This window comes from Malaclemys terrapin, chromosome 16, assembly GCF_027887155.1.
Source record: "Malaclemys terrapin pileata isolate rMalTer1 chromosome 16, rMalTer1.hap1, whole genome shotgun sequence".
Classification (NCBI taxonomy): domain Eukaryota; kingdom Metazoa; phylum Chordata; order Testudines; family Emydidae; genus Malaclemys; species Malaclemys terrapin.
The window spans coordinates 20,296,603-20,316,717 of NC_071520.1; positions in this window are offsets into that span (position 1 = coordinate 20,296,603).

A 20,115-nucleotide genomic window follows, 5' to 3' on the forward strand; every position below is an offset into this window, starting at 1 on the left:
AGCTTTTTAAGTGCATTTTGCAATATGTATTCTTTATTCTTCATTTGTTGCAAATGAATGGCTCAATTAAAACAGCATTTTCAGACATTTATCCGAAACATTTGCTTTTCAGAACAACAACAAAATAAAGATAACCACAATCAACTGTAAGCATGAAATAGTGGTTATGACAGGTACGGCAAATAGCTCTTCATTATGGTGCCTATGCAATAGAATTTCATTTAGCACAAAACTTGTATGCAAAGCAACATGCACTAATAAAACTGACTTACAAGTTAGCACATGCCTGAACCGGTTGGCACTGTAAGTAGTTGGAAACTGGCAACATATTTGTTTTCTTTATATGTGGATTCAAATTCAAAAAACATATACTTAAAATATTTGCATCTTTGTGCACTCAAGTTTCTGAATATCAATTTTAAATGTTCTAATTATCTTGCAACTATATATGCCATATGCAGATTTCCCTCTCAGTGTATTCAGCATATTTAGCATGTACGACAACATTCAGACAATTTAATTTCCTAATTACTCTGCTATGTGGAAAATACTTTTTGCTTTAAAAATAGAGTATTTCTTGCCAGTAGATGCTCTACAACTTCTTCTGCCTTTTACATCCCTGAGAATTCTGGCATGCTGGCAGGTCAAGAAATATTCGTTTTCTACATTCTCACTCAGGAACATAGAAATTGTGATGCTGAACAGACCAATGGTCCAGTCCCATCTGGTGTCCTGTCTCCAAGAGTGGCCAAAGCCAAGTGCTTCAGTGGCAGATACAGAACTTCATGACCTAATTTGTGGTGTTCCACTTTCGTCATTTGACCTTTTAAGATTGATCGACCTTGGCCTTCAGAGTAGCTAGAACTATTCGCACTAAAGAAACAGCAATTCAGCATTTAAAGCACCCAAGATGAGAGGCAGGCAGCTGTCTGCATGGATCAGGTTGCCTTTTTAAGTAAGTTCTGGTGTGGCTAGGAAGATGAGCATCAGTTATCTGTGATCTTAACTCTTTCCACATTTCCACTGAGGAAAATGTTTCTCAGCCATGTGATAATGCAGAACCAGTGACATGATGACAGGTTTAGAACCTGTCTGGGAAGGAGAAACAAATCAAAACTTTACTGGCAGTGAGAGAAGTTCCCATAGCTTGGCTTAGGTATAGTGCTATCAATGGGTAAAAAGGCAGCCCAATGCAATCTTTCAGCAATGTACATACTGAATTTGCTTAATCTTTTCATTCAGCTTCAAGGATGCTCAAAAAGCCCCACTGCATTGAATTAACAGGAGATGAACAAAGAGCAAAACCGTATCTTGCTATACAGTCCAGTCAAATTGCAATTCCAATTTCCTGCTGTAGAGTGACTAGCAAAGAGCATCACTAAAAGCGGCGCGGTTTGTTGCAAACCACAGTGTTCTGCCCCTACTCCCCTTAAAGCTCCCCCATCAACTAATGGACAAGGAGACAACAGAGCAAGTAAAATAAAACCAACTAGCTAGCGGGGAGGTAGGGCTGGAGAAAGAGGCTTGGGTGCCAGAAGTGGTCTAGTCTGTGGTGACATCGGGGGCCGAGGAGTGCAGGCTGGGAAAGGCTGCTGCCAGATACACCCAGCCCTCTCAGGATGTAGCACTGGCCTCTGCACATGCTCAATAAAGGTCTCTGCCTGCCTGCTACGTCACTCACTGCTACTAAAACAGGGCTCAGGGTATAAAGAATGGCAAGGAAAAGCAGAAGAGAAGAGGTGTGTTTTTTCAAGATTATCTCTGCTGCATGCACACCACATATAGCCTCAATCAACATCTCAGAAACAGCAGCTGGGCAGAAGAACTGACCATAATGACATATTAAAGTAAATATTTCCATAGCACAATCATCTCATCTGCATCACGATCCTCCTTCCTTGATCCCTTTGCTTTATGCAGCATCAACATCACTTCATGTGCCAGCTGCAAGCCTACCTTGTTTAAGCAACAAAAAGGAGCCCAGAGTTTAATTAACTAGAGGTAGAACATACTCATTTACCTTAAAGAAAAATAACCTCCTAACATTTGGTGGATTCTTCTGAGAGGAAGAAATTAATTTGAACACCATTTATGTATAATTTGGTCTTCCTTAGCTTGAGGATATCACAAAACCTTAGACCTGCTATTGGAGTACTTTAATAAGTGTTTGTTTTTCTATCAGTCAAGAGGACAACAAATGAGGAGAGATTAATAAGACTGGGACTTCTCAGCTTGGAAAAGAGACGACTAAGGGGGGAATGATAGAGGTTTATAAAATCATGATTGGTGTGGAGAAAGTAAATAAGTGTTATTTACTCCTTCGCATAACACAAGAACTAGGGGCCACCAAATGAAATTAATAGGCAGCAGATTTAAATCAAACAAAAGGAAGTATTTTTTCACACAACCAACAGTCAACCTGTGGAACTCCTTGCCAGAGGATGTTGTGAAGGCCAAGACTATAACAGGGTTCAAAAAAGAACTAGATAAGTTCATGGAGGATATGTCCATCAATGGCTATTAGCCAGGATGGACAGGGATGGTGTCCCTAGCCTCTGTTTTGTCAGAAACTGGGAATGGGCAACGGATGGATCACTTGATGATTATCTGTTCTGTGGGCACCTGGCATTGACCACTATCGGAAGACAGGATATTGGGCTAGATGGACCTTTGGTCTGACCCAGTATGGCTCTTCTTATGTTCTTATGATGTGCCATGCATAGAAAGACAGCAGCCAAAGTAATTGTCGGCACTGTGCTGTGCCACATTGTGATGCTGATAATCATTTTAGTAACATGTGTCCATCGGCAGACTATAGCCCACTAATGAACTGAAGAGCACGGTTCGATGACATCACCTATGTAATGTCCCCTCATGTCACAGAACAGACTCGGGGCTCTGGAACTGCTCTGAATGAAGTTCAGACAGGACTCTCTGGTAGCGTGACACCCCTTAGGGCATATTCTCACTCGGGCCACCCTCCTGGGCTTCAGCGCCTCCTGGGTCTAACCTCAGAGCATTCAGCAACCCTGTTCACACCGTGAGCTCCCAGCGGTAAGACCACCTGGATGGGACACCTAGGGAAGCCTTATGTGCCACCCCCCCCAAGGGATCATGCACCCCCAACTTCCTCAGTCAGCAGTGACTCCCAGCCAGCATCGTCTGGAACACAGCATAGAATAGTTCTTGTTAGCAAGGAAAGTAGGAAGTTATAGAAAAGCCCATTTTGGGGAGACCCAGAGCTCAGGACTCACCCCTGGAGTCCCAAACCAGGAGACTGACCAACTTCCAGCAGCCTACCCTCAGTCATTCCAGTTGCCCCTCCTCCATCCTTTGTCTCACTCCTAGGCAAACTGGTCACCTGGCTTCCACCTCATTCTTTGTTCTCCAGTCCATCGCAGCTGGCTGGCTCTTTGCTGGGCCCTGGCTATCAGTTTCCAGGATACAGAGTGTCTGGCCATTGTCTGGGCCCAGCAGCTAGTCGGCAGACACACCTGCTCTCTAGGGGTCTCTGCAACGATTACACACCCTTGTCCCACCACCTAGATACTTGTGCAACACATACGGGAAACTGAGGCGCGCACACAGTATTTATACACAACATTCAGAAACTTCCCACTTCATCACACCCCATCACTGTAGTATCTAAGCCGCTCCATGGCACATTTTGAGAGGAAGAAGGCGCTTATGGTCCAGGCACTGAATTGGAACTTGGGAAAGTTGGAGTCAGCAGCTAGCTCTGCCACAGACATCCTGGGTGACCTTTGGCTAGTCACTTAATTTTTCCTGTTCCTCACTTCTCCATCTGTGAAATGATGATTCAACCTTGTTTGTTTAGACTGCGAGCAATTTGGGGCAGGAGCTGTCTCTTACTGAGTACATATCCATCTCCTGGCACAATGGAATCCCAATCTAAATCGAGCTTCTAGGCATTACTATAATATCTGAAAATTGTAATACTACAGTACATGTATTTTAATGCTTGTGAAAGATATTGGATTGAAAGCCTTGAAGACTTAAGTCTTCTTCGCAGAACAAGTAGTGACATTGTAGACTTCATCCAGGGCCTAGAGGAACACCATTGGGTAAGAGGACCATTCATTCCCCCTTGCCCAGCCAAGCCTAGGTTGCTGCAGAGACGGATGACCAGGGTCAAGGAAAAAGAAAAGACATTAAAAAAATAGAAATAGATGGTGTCTGTGGTGAGGACACCAGTGATGTAGGAACTGGACTGAGACCTTCCACCACATTCCACACAGGAGGGCCTTTTGTTCACTCACTGTGGACTCAAACTGATGATTCCAAAGTGAAAGGCTCCCTATCCCACGGTAAACATTTCTAACTTGTAGTAATGATCCTTTGTGTGTTCCATTTGCTGATGGTATCTTAGCACAGTCTGCCAGAAAAATTAGGTATCAGTTCTTTCTTTCAACATATGACATCTTGACTGGCAAGTTCTCCAAAGACAGGGCTCAAACACTTCTGGGATTCTACTTTGTGAGGTCAGTAAAACATATCAGATGAAAGGCATCACATTAATCAAGGATGACTAACAAACTGACTTCACCCTGATGCACTACTGCAGCAGTCACAACCACAATTCAGAGAGCGGATCCAGTGGGTGATCCTTCAGTTTGAAGAAGTACAGTGGAAGGATTCTTCAGATTTCAAGCCTTTGCTTTCTTGTCCACAGCATTCCCCTTTCTGGTTTGCGAAAAGGGCACTCACTGTCTAAATTATAAATGAACAGTCCATCCCTGGCCTATTTTAGATCTATTGTGCTATGAGAAGCCATGGCTTGACAGTCTGTAGCACACAATGCCACAATAATATTACATATTTCAATGGAACAGCCAGGGTGCTTGTGATGGGTGAATCTCAAAAGGTTCAGGGTTTCAGGTTGGTGTGGTTAAGCCCTGAAAAGCTTGTCTGAAGTTTATAAAAAACGTTTGTCCATCTTTTGCCTTTGATCATTCTTCCTCTCCCCTCCTAACGCCACCCAACCCTCTTTCCTAGACCACCTCTTTTTCTAGAGCTTAACATGTCCTGCTCTTCCCTTCCCATCCCAAACCCCCAACCACTGTCCTGGGCCATAGCAGACATTCCTAGCCCTCCTTCCAGTTCCATCAGGCAGTCTTCTCCTTTGTGACCTCCTCTGACAACGCTCCTGTTGCTTCTTCACTCCACCTAGACCTCTTCATTTGTCAAGATCCTCATGAGGTCCAATTGGTGTGGCAGTACATCTGCTCACCCATGAACTATTGATCAGCGGCGGCTCCAGGCACCAGCGCTCCAAGAGCGTGCCTGGGGCGGCAAGCCGTGGGGAGCGCCCTGCCGGTCCCTGCGAGGGCGGCAGTCAGGCAGCCTTCGGCAGCTTGCCTGCGGGAGGTCTGCCGCTCCCGCGGATTCGGCAGCAATTCGGCGGCAGGTACGCCAAAGCTGCAGGACCGGCGGGCCTCCCGCAGGCATGCCGCAGAAGCCGCGGGACCAGGGAACTCCCGCAGGCATGCCGCCGAAGGCAGCCTGCCTGCCGTGCTTGGGGCGGCAAAAAAGCTAGAGCCGTCCCTGCTATTGATTCTTGCATGTGCTTTTTGGGAGCTTCTCAACCCTCATGTACAATGCACCATCTCACTGGAGAAGCCTTGGAGTGTGCTAGAGCTGAAGGCCACAACATTTATTTCCTTCTCTCATTAATACATAAATAAAGATAAGCTTGAGCCACAATGTTACCAAAGTCGTGTATCCAGGATTTTGTCCTGGTCCAGTTCCAAAGGCCAGCGGGTAAATTTGGAGCAGTTCTGAAACTCGACAAGATGCAAGGGGAGACTGGATCCGGTGTTGTGGTTAGGGCCATCTCTCTTTTCATTCTCTCTCAGCATGCACTAGCACTAATGCTAACGTTATCCTTTGCAGCATTCCATTGACACCACAAAGTGAGCACAGCTTGATGAGATTGTCAGTTTCCCCCTTTTAGTCCTTTAACATTAGAATCAGAGTTATCTCTAGAAAAGCAAAATCACTGCATCAGAAACAGGCAACCTGTATTTAGAAGTGTCTCCTTCTTTGTATTCTTCTCTGTACATTTTTAACAAAACAAGGTATGTTCAAGCCACTTGATCAATTCTTTCTACTGGATACCTGTGGTGAGAGAAAGTGATATTTAATAACGCAAGTATTTACTATGAAATCTATTGTTGAAGAGCAAAATTCCTTTCTCAGATTGACACACAGATTTTGACAGTGTGAACTGCTCTCCCTACATACTCAGAACTCCCATTGAAGTCAAACAGCTCTTGCTTCTGTTGGAAAAGGACGATATTGGTGTTGGAATAGCCAGTGTGTAGTCCTGAGAGTAGAATTTTTCTCTTAGTCCATACTCACCGTGCTTCACTAAAAGGGGAGAACAAAAACTTATAGAAGTCCAAAGGACAATGCTATTGCACGTCAGACGTACCAAAAATAAATTGAGGCGTAATTTGTGGTGCAACTATGGATACTTAATTACTTCTTGGGATTCAACTTTAATGATGCTTCCCATCTCCTTTGATGCTAACCAGCTAACAGAATATGCTGTGTTGTGTTAGAAGTAGGAGCAGCAACAGAGACATAATGGTATCAGGCCAGAATACAAAAAAAGCATCCTGAATGTTTTTCATTTTCCAAGAACACCCATATGCAATAGCACTATGGAAATAAATTGCCCATGAACCTCCTGGCTTTCAGCCACTAGTAAATCTTGCTATTCGTAATGATGCCCAGGTATACACAGCAAAATAACATTGCTCCATTAAGAGATCGACTGAAAACTCTCCTTGCTTAATGGAAAAAGTTCCCTGTTTACTTGTGTGTCCTCGGAGTGACAGCCTATCACAGCCCATGGCAATCAAGAAATGACTCAGGTCTGTCGCCATGCTACCGAAATAAAATCGATTCATATATTTTTTTCATTCGTGGCTAGTCTGTTACATAAACCAATCTTTTGTTCTGAGGGTGACAGAAAGATGTCCAAAGGGATGTTTTAGACATAACACCTCTCTGTGTATAATCAGAGTACAACTGAACACTTTTTTATTGTTAGCTTTACTCGAGGAACATTGTTTTAAACTTCCAACTTTCTTCCACTAATTCCGCTTGATATCGCAGCCTGAGCTAGTCCTCTGGTCCTGGCTCTTGCCAAACCTCAGGCAATTGGATTGGGGGTTTATAAAATCTAAACCAAGGGCATTTTAGATCTGGAGTCCGTCTCATCCAAGCTAACAAAATCCAGGGGACAGGTGCTGTTGGAGAGGAGGCTCCTGGACGGCCCCATCTCCACTTGTTAATGGCCAGCTTGGCCACTTACAGAGCATGGCTGTGCTGCCTGATGGGCGAGCCAGAAAGGAAGGATGGTCAAGGGACGACCTGGAGGCCTGGGTTCAACTCCCTGCTCTGCCACGCCTGGGTGTCTTTGGACAAGTCATTCACTCTCTCTGTGCCTCAGTTCCCCATCTGTAAAGAGGGAATAATAGCACTGCCTGCCTTAGAGGTCTGGGTGAGGATAAATACATTAAGGATTGTGAGGCACTCAAATACTACAGTGATAGAGGCCATAGATGTATCTTAGATTGAGAGCCTTAGATTGAGACCCTCCAAGTCCCAGCTCCCTCTCGGCTGCTCACTTACTCCAGGGGAGCAGTAATCTACTTCTGGTCTATACCAGTGGCAGATTACTGTTAGCTCAGCTGCACTGGCCAACGTGTCAGGGCGAGGTGGGGTCGACGCTCCACTCACCCCTCTCTCCCGCCCATCTGCAATGCAGGTAACACACACCAGGGGGTGCCTTATGCTCCATCTCTTCCTCGTGTTCTCATTTCCCTGTATGGACAGACCGGAGGGAGCAGTATCATGCACTCCCATAGTCCTTACTCAGAGCTACACGCTTAGTGAGCACGCCAGCCTGGGGACCTCCCTCGGATGACAGAAGGCTGCCATTCTGAACACTGGCACCCAAATCAGAGGGAAATTTGCATTGCCCTCCATCCTCCTGGCCCATAGTGATCTGGCTGGCTCCGGGTAGGAAAGCAATAAGCTGTCTGGTGCAGTTAAGCTTATTCTGACTGGTAATTTAATGTGTGAGAATGCTGGCTTCCGCCCCTTCAACTAGTGGCTGTTTAGAACTTCTCCAACAATGGGGGGACGGGGGGCATTTGGCTCTGTCTTGCCCTAATCAAGCAGGGCAAGAGAAGGTGGTTGACGCGCTGCCAGGAGCCGGCCTGAGAAGGTGATTTAACTGGGATGCACACTAGAGCGTAGTGGCTTACTCACCACACACAAAGGTTTCCTTCGCTCACCCTGCGCAGAGGAAAGGCTGAACTTTAAAAGAAATGTGCAGAGCAAGTCGCCCTCTTGCCACATGTACTTTGCACAAAGGGTGGCTGCAATTAGGGAACGCATCGCCAAAGGCAGCAGATGGAGCAAGGAGCAAAACACAGCAGCAGAATTTGATGAGGGCTCAGTGTCCAGTCACATCTGAGGTGCCGAAGCAATCAGACGCAGCAGGCATGATTCAGGAGATTATAGCATGCCTCAGGTAAGAAGAGAGATCAAACACCAAGTGATTCTAGCTGCCTGAGTGCCAAGCAATAATCACCTTGAAGTGCTCTGCCTGGAGACCATCTCTGTGCTATTAGGAAGCAAAATTTATAAATCCAAATGAGAAGAACAGACCTGGGTGGTACAGACTTGGTTAATGAGCTCAGAACACAGTGGGGGAGTGAGGTAATTTATCACTGGTCCTGCTCTGCACTCAGCCCCTCTCATACCCACCCGGGGCTTTTACCACATTCCTTTCCCAGGAGCACAATCCACTGGCTGGGGCATTGGCTCAACACACCTGGGTTCTATTCCCAGCTGTGCCACTGGCCTGTTGAGTCACCTTGAGCAAGTAATTTCCCTCTCTGGGCCTTTCTTTCGCCTCCTGCCCTTTGTCTGGCATATCGATTTGGCCTGTAAGCGCTTCCCGGCAGAGGCTTTCTCTGACTCTGTGTTTGTGCAGAGCCTCGGTCAATGGGGTGCTGAATACACCCAGTAATAAAGGGTCTAGGGCTGGATGGGGCAGGTGTCTGCGACTGGTGCTGTTTCACATTTATAACTGGGGAATCCCCAAAGCTCCAATCAGGCGTGGGAAGATGGGGCTCGGCTCAGAACAGCAGAATTCTATCACTGCAGTAGGTGCATGCGGGAAGACATGGTCCCTGGCGCACACACACACCCCCGCACCCCCACCTCCTCACTGAGAGCAACCTCTGCAACGCACATTGTGCTGGTGTCTGACCAGCAGCGGAGTGACAGCAATGGGGGCGGTTACATGTGACTCACAACCACATTTTGGGAGGGGGGGAGGTGCAAGAGGTGGTGGGTGTTTGCCAGGCTGGGTCAGAAAGCTCCAGCAGTATCTAGCATTCAGGTCTAGTCCATATTTTGGGGGAAGATGGTTAATAAAAGGGATGGCTGCACCAGCACAAATAAAACGAGAAACCCTCAAACTTTCATCCCAGACTCAAACCAAACTTTCCTTGAGGATCAAGAGCATTTCATTAACTCTTTCTTTTCTGGTTATCTCCAACCAACCCATGCCCGCAGTGTAGCTTTGTGTTTCCTGGAGGAAATACTGAAATACCAAGAGAGAGACTCTTCTGCTGGTTCCCACTGAAATCTCATGAGAGATTGATGGAAATCTCAAGAGAGAGCTTGTTCTCATGAGATTTCCAGATCCAAGAGATCTGGATGATTTTGAACCTTTGGATGCTTCTGCAGGGTTTCCCATGACTAGTTAAAAATGTATGGGCTGCTCTGTTTTAACCATGCATGACAAGAACTGAAATCAGGCTGTGAGGACTCACTAGGCCATGTGTTATTCCACTGATCCTTAAATACACACCTTGAAGGATCAAACCACCTAGGGACTGCAGGACAGCTGCAATTCTAAGGGAGCTAAACCTGTCTCCTCTGGCCACACTGCCCCTTGGGGTCTGCTCTGCAGATACTAACCATTGCTGTCAAATCTTCTATATAAACTTTATACTTTTTTTCCCCCATGGTCCTTCTTAAAATGAAAATCTGTTTGGAAAATAACAGAGCCCTGGGGAGGTCTGATTTGAAATTCATCACATTATCATACCTCCTACCCCAAATTCAGGCCTTAGGATAAATGACTTTTAAGCCTTCTAATCGGACAGATACTTCAGAATATATGAAAGCAGTTTCAAGCTTGGCCATGTCGCGTGCATCTGTTTTGCTCTGATATTCGATTCAAGACAAGGGCATCACAGAAGCTGCTGCCGGTGACTTTAAAGGTAGAAAAGACCACCCGTGTTGCCTGCCTGCAGGATCAGTAATCCCTTAGAGGAGGCGGTGTTCAGTATTGTGTCCAGTGGGGAATTTGAAAGATAAAACATTTTATCTGGGGCCACTGGCTAAGTCACTGTGCATGAGAACCGAAGGGGCTGAGGAAAATCTTTGTCAGTTTATTTTTACCGCTACCTTTAAATAATCTTAAACGACACATCACTTTCTTTCATGCTGGCTTCTGGGAGGGTGGCCATGACTATTTTAAACTGTTAAAGGAACAGTTTAGGCAAATGATCAGAAGGAACAAACATTTTCTCAACAGCAATTGCAACCGGGCAGTGGAAGGAGAGTTGCTGAAAGCACTGTTAGCGCTGTGATTGAAAATCAGACTAGATAGGAAATCTGCAAAAAATATTCAGATTCTTGAGTGACTGACTGCAGCCAACTTAGAAGAGAGACCATTTAAATTATTCACCAAAATAATAAACGGAAGGGTTGCTGGAAATCTGATTACGCTTTAGAGAAACATTTCATATAAAGTACTATCTATACAAGATGAATGATACAGAACCAGCACAATAACAGTGCTTATCAAAATGATCAGAGCTCCATATTATGTGTGGTTTTGGCATAGAGGAGGGCAGGCACTTATGCAATTAAAAGCCAGTTTGAGCGTTGTCCTGTTTAGATGCCTGGTATGAAAGTGGAGATCTCAGAGTAATAATGTAAAACCCAGCAGTTTGCCCAACCTATTTTCCAATTTACAGTAATTTCTCCTTTGTCCTTCCTAAGTCATTCATTAGTAACTACAGTAGGGTCAGAGGTATCAGATGATGAGTGTACAGGCTTCTAAGGACTTGACATAATTTTGCCAACCTTATTTCTGTTAAATAAAGACCGGCTAAACATTTAAAGGGAAGCTACACTCTTCACATGACACATAGTCAACCCATGGAACTCCTTGCCAGGGGATGTTGTGAAGGCCAAAAGTATAATTGCATTAAAAAATGAATTAGATAAGTCCATGGATAATAGATCCATCAATGGCTAACAGCCAAGATAGTCAGGAATGCAACCCCCATGCTGTAGGTGTCCCTACAGCCTGATTTACACTACTGACTTACATCGGTATAACTACGCTGCCACAAGGTGGGACTGTTCACTGCAGATGTCTGACGACTCTTTGGGGGCATTTCTCAGACACTGGTTTCCCTTATAGCAGCGGACGTTCTCTGTGCAGGATAGTTGTGGCATGTGCGATAGAGCGCCACATCAGGGATTGAAGTGGAGAATTTTGTCACGTTGTGCGATCTCTCTGCATTCTGTCATGTTAAGTAGAATCATGGCACATTAAAACTCCTCCTGTCCTGCGGGTAGGGATGGTCTTTCCTTTAAAGGAACTCACCCTGCAAGGCAGAAAGAATTGTAAAGAACCAAGGCTCTATTATTATTCCTCCTGCACTTCAGAACATGACGCAGCAAACAGGGCCGGCTCTAGGTTTTTTGCTGCCACAAGCAAACAAAATTTTGGCTGCCCCCCACCCCAGCCCTGGGCTCTCCCCCTCCCCACTAACTGCACCCTCCTGCCGCCCCAGCCCTGGGTCACTGGTAACTCACTCCCAGGGCGGGTCATTCAGCAGGAATTTTGGATGTGCACAGAACACAGACAGGATTGGTTCCCATATGGTTACAGAACTGCAGTAAAGTGGAACAATTTTCAGCGTGTGTGACTGGAGGATATCTGGATGCATATTATAAGACTGTCCTACATAAATGAGGAAAAGTTGAGGTGCCTTTATTATTCTTTTGTTCCATTCTTTGTTTCTATGGGGAATTTGCCAATGCAATATCACTGTCTTCCTTTTAAACAAATAAAACTAAAACTGAAAAAAAAAAAAAAAAAAAAGCAATGGCTGTTGATAGTAGCAATTTCAGTCCTAACAACCACTGGGAAGCATTTCTTGCTCAATTTATTCTACTTTTTCTACAGCAAGTTACAGTGGATCAGTATATTTGATTTGGGGGAAATGAAGTAACAGCTGCCCAAATTGAGCTTGAGCACTCCTGAATTTTGAGGGTGTTCAAATCTGGAAGGCAGGTGCTAGATTCCCTTTCTGAATATTAGCTAAATCTGGAAAAGAAAAGTCAATTTCTGCTTCCATGGCTCAGAAGTGTAAATCCTCCTACCTGCCTGGTTCTGTATCTAAAGCTGCCCAGGTCCAGAGCCTCCCCTCCCTTACTTTTCATTTTAAATTCTAGTGGGATCCACGTACCTCCCTTGCTAGGCTTCAGATAGAGAGGTGCACCGTCCATTTAATCCACCCAATTCTTTCTTTGGGGGAGAGCCCAGGGCTGGAGTGGCAGGGGGTGTGGGTGGGCGGGGAAGAGCCCAGGGCTGGGGGAGCAGGAGAGTGCAGGTAGGGGCCAGAGCTGGGGCAGTAGGGGGCGTGGATGGGGGAGAGTCCAGGGCTGGGACAATACAGGGGAGCGGGGGAAGCCCAGGGCTGGGGTGGGGGGCAGCAAAAAACCTAGAGCTGGCTCTGTCCCTACCATTCACAGCAAGCTGCAGATTTCAGTTCCATATTCCTTTCCCACACCCTTTCCTGTTGCTAGTGGCTGAGGGAATGCTGGGAAATGTAGTTCTTTCCCTGCTCCAGGGCTGGCTCTATAGGCAGGGAGTTAACCAAGGAACTACAGCTCCCAGGCTGGATTCTTGCGTCCCTGCAAATGTGCCGCCCCAAGCAACTGCTTGCTTTGCTGGTGCCGAGAGCCGGCCCTGGCAGCAAATCATGCCACAACTTGTCTTTATTTTAAATCTCTTCCCAGTCCCTACTCCAGCTACCATTCAAGGCTATCAATGAGCACAAAAGTGATCATGGATCGCATTGAAGAAGGCTGCTTGAGTTGCTTGGCTCTTCCTGGGCTTGTTGCTTTCACTTCATTCCCATGACAGTGACACTCCAGTGATGCAGCCACCCTTGTAAGAAATCTGCACCAGGCAATCAAGATAAACAGGATCTCATTGAAAGAACTAAGGGAAAATATATTCATCCCATGGGTAAAACCATGAATGGACTTTATATTTTATTTCTGATTTACTTTTCCTCTCTGTCACCCTCCCATCCACACTTCCATTAAAGCAGTCACATCCTGCTGGCTAGAAATCTACATTTTAAGGCTCAGTTACTGCCTTTGAGACACAGATAAAAACTTCAAACTAAAAAGCTCTGAATTTGTACAGCATTTGGAGTCCAGTTATTTACTTATTAAGCCTGCAGGCTATACAAATAGCGCATGAAACCCAGGCTGTGTATATTGGACATATATATTTTGCATGCAGGCAGTTTGCCCAAGATTTTCAGAAGTGGCCAGTGATTTGGGGTGCATCCATTTTTGGTTGGATGCCCACTACGTGATGAAAATCAGCCCCCTTGAAGGTGCACAAGGTGAGGCTCCCCAGATTTGAAGCACCCTAGCTCACTAGTTACTTTTCAAAAGACCACCCCTATTCCTCAAGGACTCTGTGGGAGTGGGAAGGAAGGACATAGGCATGATTTTGACAAGTGGTCAATGTACCAGATAAACAGGACAGTGGGTAAATGCCCTTTCTCCTCTTACAGTGACCAGCTTGTCACTCAGCACAGGAAATGCCTCCACGCCATATACTGGGAGGTGCAGAACATTTCTGATTTACACTTTCTAAATGACAGGTAAATGTGTGAAGCACGGTAGACACCACTGAAAAGCTCTAAGGCTGGAGCCGTGGCCATTCTCCTGAGGAATTATAGCACCAGCTATCAGGGGATCTGGGTTCAATTCCCCCCTCTGCTACAAATGCCTCGTGTGACCTTGGGCAAATTGCTTAATCTCTCTGTGTCTCAGGTCATCCTCTAACAATAATAAGTTTTCTTCTTTCATACCCTAACTCCATCTTGTAAGTTAGTTGGGGCAGGGATCGTCTCTTATCTGTCTGTGTAGTGTACCACGTAACTGATCCCTACTCTCAGCTGGCACCATAATATAACCAATAACGGCACCAATTAAACGGCTTCTCTTCTCCTTCAAGCACAGAGTAGCTTTATAATTCACCCTGGAACATCATGGCCAGGCACACATCAAGCAGTTACTGACATCGGAGCCGTGAGTTGTTTGCTGTTTATACTGCCTATCCATCTGTTTGTGACATTTTGTGTGTGACTGAGAGGGCATATAATTCCACCGCGAGTACTAGCCGCATCCTGGAGCATGACAGCAAAGATCAGCTCACCAAAGCCCTGAGTGGCAGCAGTGGCGAGCGGGAAGCAAGGCGGCAGGTGTGTGCGGTTTAATAGGGTGTTAAGTGCTGCAGTCTGAGCTAGGGCTGCTGGAAATGACTTTGTTGGGACCAGATCAGATTTAAGAGCAGAGCCTTCCATGACTAGAAATAGGCGGCTAACTGAGCTAGTTGATGTGGTCACTGTTGCAGTTTTGTTAAGTAATTTTAAAAGGGGCTTGAGGTCAGCCGCGCTCACGCTGAGATTTGGGAGCTCTATAAAGCCAGCTTTTCGCTCAGAGATTTACTGCCCAGCGCTCTGTATCGTCAGTCCTGTAAAGCAGCTTCAAAGTACAACTCTTTGTCAATACCTTTCTCTCGTGTACTTTGCACATGTCTTGATTACTGTCATTCAATAAAGACACATGCAAAGTATGACATTTGGGAAGGAAAAAACAAATGCATGGCTACAAAATGGTGAAGTGGTAGTACTGCTGAAAAGGATCTGGGGGTATAGAGTGGATCATACCTTGAATGAGTCAAAAATGTGATGCAGTTGCAAAATAGGCAAATATCACTCTGGATATGGTGTGTTGTATGTGAGACACAGGAGGTAATTGTCACGCTCTACTTCGCACTGGTGAGGCCTCAGCTGGAGTACTGTGTCCAATTCGGTGTGTCACACTTTAGGACAGATGTGGATAAATTGGAGTCCAGAGGAGAGCAACAAAAATGATAAATGGTTTAGAAAACCTGACCGATGAGAAAAGGTTTAAAAAAACAAAACAAACCTCAATTGTTCTCCATGTCCACGAAGGTACAACAAGAAATAATGGGCTAAATCTGCAGCAAGGGGGATTAGGGTTAGATAGTAGGAAAACCCATCAAACTGTAAGGATAATTAAGCATTCAAATAGGCTTCCAAGGGAGGTTGTGGAATCCCCCTCACTGGCAGTTTTTAAGAACAGGTTGGACAAACCTATCAGGGAGGGTCTAGGTCAGGGGTGGGCAAAGTACAGTCTGTCAAAGATCCGGCCTGTCAGAGCTTTGGATCTGGCCCACAGGATTGCCACCCCCGTGGTGCCACAGGCCCTGTGCCGCTCCTGGAAGCAGCTGGCACCATGTCCCTGCGGCTCCTGGGGAGGAGGGACAGAGGGCTCCGTGTGCTGCCCTCGCCTCCAGGCACCGCCCCCCGCAGCTCCCGTTGGCCAGGAACAGGGAACCGTGGCCAATGGGAGCTTCGGGGGAGGTACCCACAGGGGAGGGCAGCACGCAGAGCCCTCTGTCTCCCCATCACGCAAGGACATGGTGCCGGCTGCTTCCGGGAGCGGCGCGGGGCCAGGGCAGGCAGGGAGCCTATCTTAGCCCCGCTGTGTGCCACTGCCACCCTAGAGCCACTCCAGGTAAGCGGTGCCGGGCCAGAGCCAACACTCCAACCCCCTCCTGCACCCCACACCCCAACCCCCTACTCTGAGCCTCCTGCCGCACCCCAACCCCCTGCCCTGAGACCCCTTGTAGACCCCGCACCCCTCCTGCACCCCAACCCCCTTCCCTGAGCCCCCTCCTGAACTCCGCACCTCCTCCTGCACCCAACCCCCTGCCCTGAGCCCCATCCTGCAGTCCTCCCTGCATCCCTTCCCTGGGCCCCCTCCTGCACTCTGCACCCCCTGCCCTGAGCTCCATCCCACACTCCTCCCTGCACCCCTTCCCTGAGCTCCCGCCTGCAATCCGCACTCCCTCCTGCACCCCAACCCCCTGCCCTGAGCCCCATCCCGCACACCCCACCCTCTCCCCCTTTCCCAGCCCTACATTCATGGCCCTGCATGCAATTTCCCCACCCAGATGTGGCCCTTGGCCCAAAAAGTTTGCCCACCCCTGGTCTAGGTTTACTTGGTCCTGCCTCAGCGCAGGGGGCTGGACTTGATGACCTCTCAAGGTCCCTTGCAGCCCTGCATTTCTAGGATTCATTTTATTTCATGTCCACGCGAGAAACTCTGCTCCTCCCCTCACTAACTATATTGCACTAGGCCCATCAAGGACACATTCCCCCACCCAAGCCAGTCAAAGAGTTAGAGTGATTACACAAATCAACCTCATCCATGTGATACCTGTTAAACTGACTGATCTGACCCCTTTATTCCCAGACGCTGCTCTTCAAGAAGATTTTACTTTTTCCACTTTAAGGAGCTGGAGAAATTCATCCTCTCTTGCTAGGGTGCCTCCAAGTAGGGTGACCAGATGTCCTGATTTTATATGGACAGTCCCGATTTTTGGGTCTTTTTCTTATATAGGCTCCTATTACCCCCACACACACTCCCTGTCCCAATTTTTCACACTTGCTGTCTGGTCACCCTACCTCCAAGCTACAGCTTTTTCATATTAAACAATTGGGCTCATCAGACCCACCTTACAAGCCTGAAACCTGGAGCCGAGACTCACAGAACACAAAAACCCAGAATTCCCTTAATGATTCCATGATGAAAAATCCAATCCCAAGACAAAGGTACCCAGCCACAGAATATTGATGTGATGGGCACTTTTATTTTAATTAAGCAAGCCTTTATTTAGGTCTAACTGGGCATAAGTCTGCCATCTGTCAGCATTTTAACTTTACTAGAACTACCCCGTAAAAGCTTCGCACTAAAATGTTTTTGTACCAGAATTGATCCCTTTAATTATTTAAAAAGAGCAAAAGCCTCTCTACTGCATTTCTTTGCTGATTAGGACTTTCCAGTAGAAAGTCTAACCTGCTAGTATAGGGGCTGACCCTGCAAAGGTTACCAGTTGTGGGGCTTACGGCAAATAATAAGAATACCTAGCTTCTATCTAGAGCTTTTCATCACTAGATCGCAAAGCACTTTACAAAGCAGGTCGGTAGCATCCCCATTTTACAGATGGTGAAACTGAGGCACAATACGATGACATGACTTTCTCAAGGTCACCCTGCAGGCCAGTTGCAGAGCTGAGAACAAAACCTTAGTAATCCAAATTCCAGGCCGATGCTCTATCCATTAGGCCAAACTGGGACTGTTTGTAGGGGTAAACATTATGTCCAGTGGGACTATGTGCCGTGGTAAGCACGGCCCTGAACCACTTGCCCTGGTAATCACAATTCTCAGAGGATCTACTCCTGATAGTAAGCACTATGGCCCCGCTCCTCAAAGGTATTTAGATGCCTAGCTCCCATTGAAACCAATAGGAGTTAGGCACCTAGATATTATTGAAGATTTAGGTCTGTGTGACCAGCAGGCTTCCTCATGATAGGAACAAGCCCTGTGCCTGGTAGGGTCAGGCTCAGACACAGTCGAATGACAGCCCTCCCTGAGAGTGACACCAGAACCAATCGCAGCTAGGGAGACATGAAATGTTCCTCAGAATGTGTGGAACATTCAGATGTGTCTATATTCATTTTTTTTTAGGTAATTAACAGTCAGGGTAGAGCCTAGCCACCTTTAATAATTCTCCTTTAAAAGGTTTCACAGAGGTCTCAGAATAGGGAGAGGGAAGAAACATGTACAAAGAACTTTATGCAAAGGTTAAAAAGGTCGGCCAGTTTCTGAGCCTACCAGCCTTGACATTGTCCCTTTCGTTAGAGGCCAAGCACCTTAAGAGGAAGAGAAATTATGAAAACAAGTCAGTTACCATAAAGGCAAAGGCGATTTAATCTACCATGTCCTCCCCTTGGCACCCAGCACCACTTGCACATATCAATTACCTTCAGCCTCAGTGCACCCTAGATTTTCTGCACATTGCTCACAGCTGGTTAGAGCCGGGTAATAACCTGGCTGCCTTTTCCGCTTTCCAAGCCACGCTCTGTTCCAGGGAGACTGGCTTGGATAGAAAGCTTCTGTGTGCAGCGTGGACCTGGCAGTTCTGATTTAGTGAAATATTGTGTTTCAAGCTGAAATGCATAAAACAAGCTGAAAGAAAATGAATTGGGTGAAAAAATCTGCTCAGCCAACTAATTGCCACGGGCCCTCCGGCACTCAGGACGACTTGAAAAGGGACTTTGTCTCCAGACAAACAATGGAGTTCCAGGAGAATGCTCCGAGTGGCTTTGCTTAAACTTGGTGTATTTGAAAAAGAGATGAGAAAACTGACGCCGAAAGGGCGAATGCCCAAATCCTTCAAATTCCCAGGCGCACACCCAACTTCATGCACACTGGCAGTCCCATTGACTTCAGCGGAGCTACTTCCATGATTAAAGTCACACACGTGCATGAATGTTTGCAGGATTGGGGCCAAGGTCCATAACGTTCCCTTGATCTGGATTAAATATATAAATATATGATTCAAAATGACAGCAAACATTTTGCTTCTGTCCCAAGAGCAGCAGAGTAGAGCAGGGATAAGTAGAGCCAGTCGGAAATTTTCGGATGGAATGTTTTTCCCGCAGAAAGTGCTGTGTTAAACAGGGGCTCAGACTAGATGATAACATCGGTCCCGCTTAAGTGCCTTGCTGAATTGGGGTCTCAGTTAAAGCTAGAATTACTGGAGGATCCATTTCTGATAGAGCTCTGCAAAAACAAACGTGGACAGTGAGGGACAGCTTCTTTGCTGAAGCAGAGTGGACTGGCATGGGATGTGTGGAAGAATGACAGTGAAAACTTTGGCCATGCTGCCCTGCTAACACGGCCTGGTTAAAGAATCTGTGTACGGGAGCGGGGAGGAGAATCAGTTTTGTTTTCCTAGAGGCAGGTGGCTGACTTTTCAAAAGTTGGGACTAACCCCTGCCCTCCAGCTGAGTTGTGAAGGGCACTTGCCACTCGCCTTTTGATAGCTACTGAAGTTACATTCCTGATAGCTGGAGAGAATGTGAGGGCAGGAGGAGACAGCCAGCCTGCCAAATAAAATGAGAGCAGTACCCATGGCAATCAGGTTTGCTTTATTTGGTTGAGTAAGTCACCATTCCTCTGTTCATGGGCGGGGGGCGGGAGGGAGGGGAAATCAGACTGGAGCACAAAGCCCTTTCAGTGGCCTCTAACATACTGGCCCTCCAGTGGGTAATGTGTATAGTGTAAATGGAGTATAAAATAAATTGAGATCTTTTTAATGTAACCTTCAGCTTGGAGCTCATTTTATAGATGAGCTGAGATGAGGATGTCATTAAACACCATTATACGCCTTACGTACAGAGCAGGGAGGGTCAAAGGAACTCAGCATTCCTCTGCACTGCCAGTTGTCATAGTCTGGCAGGCACCTAACCTGTTTGCACATCATCTGTGGGGGTGGGTAATGCCTGGTTAATGTCCATGATGCTCATGTGCAGTGATTCTGGTGTCAGGCTGACATATAGGATGGATTCTAGCATCAGCAGAGCATCGGACCTCCACTGAACAGGTGTTCTCTGCCTCCAGCCCCCAAGGAGGGCTCAGGGAATTCTCTACCCAATGTATTATCAAGTAGTGCCTGATGGATGCTAGATGCAGGTCAAAAGAAACACATGGCGTGGAGTTAGCTTTAGGCATGTGCTGCTGCGGGAGGTCAGAGCTGGAGTTGTAAAAGGGCTAGAGAGTTTTATGGAAACAAGGTGG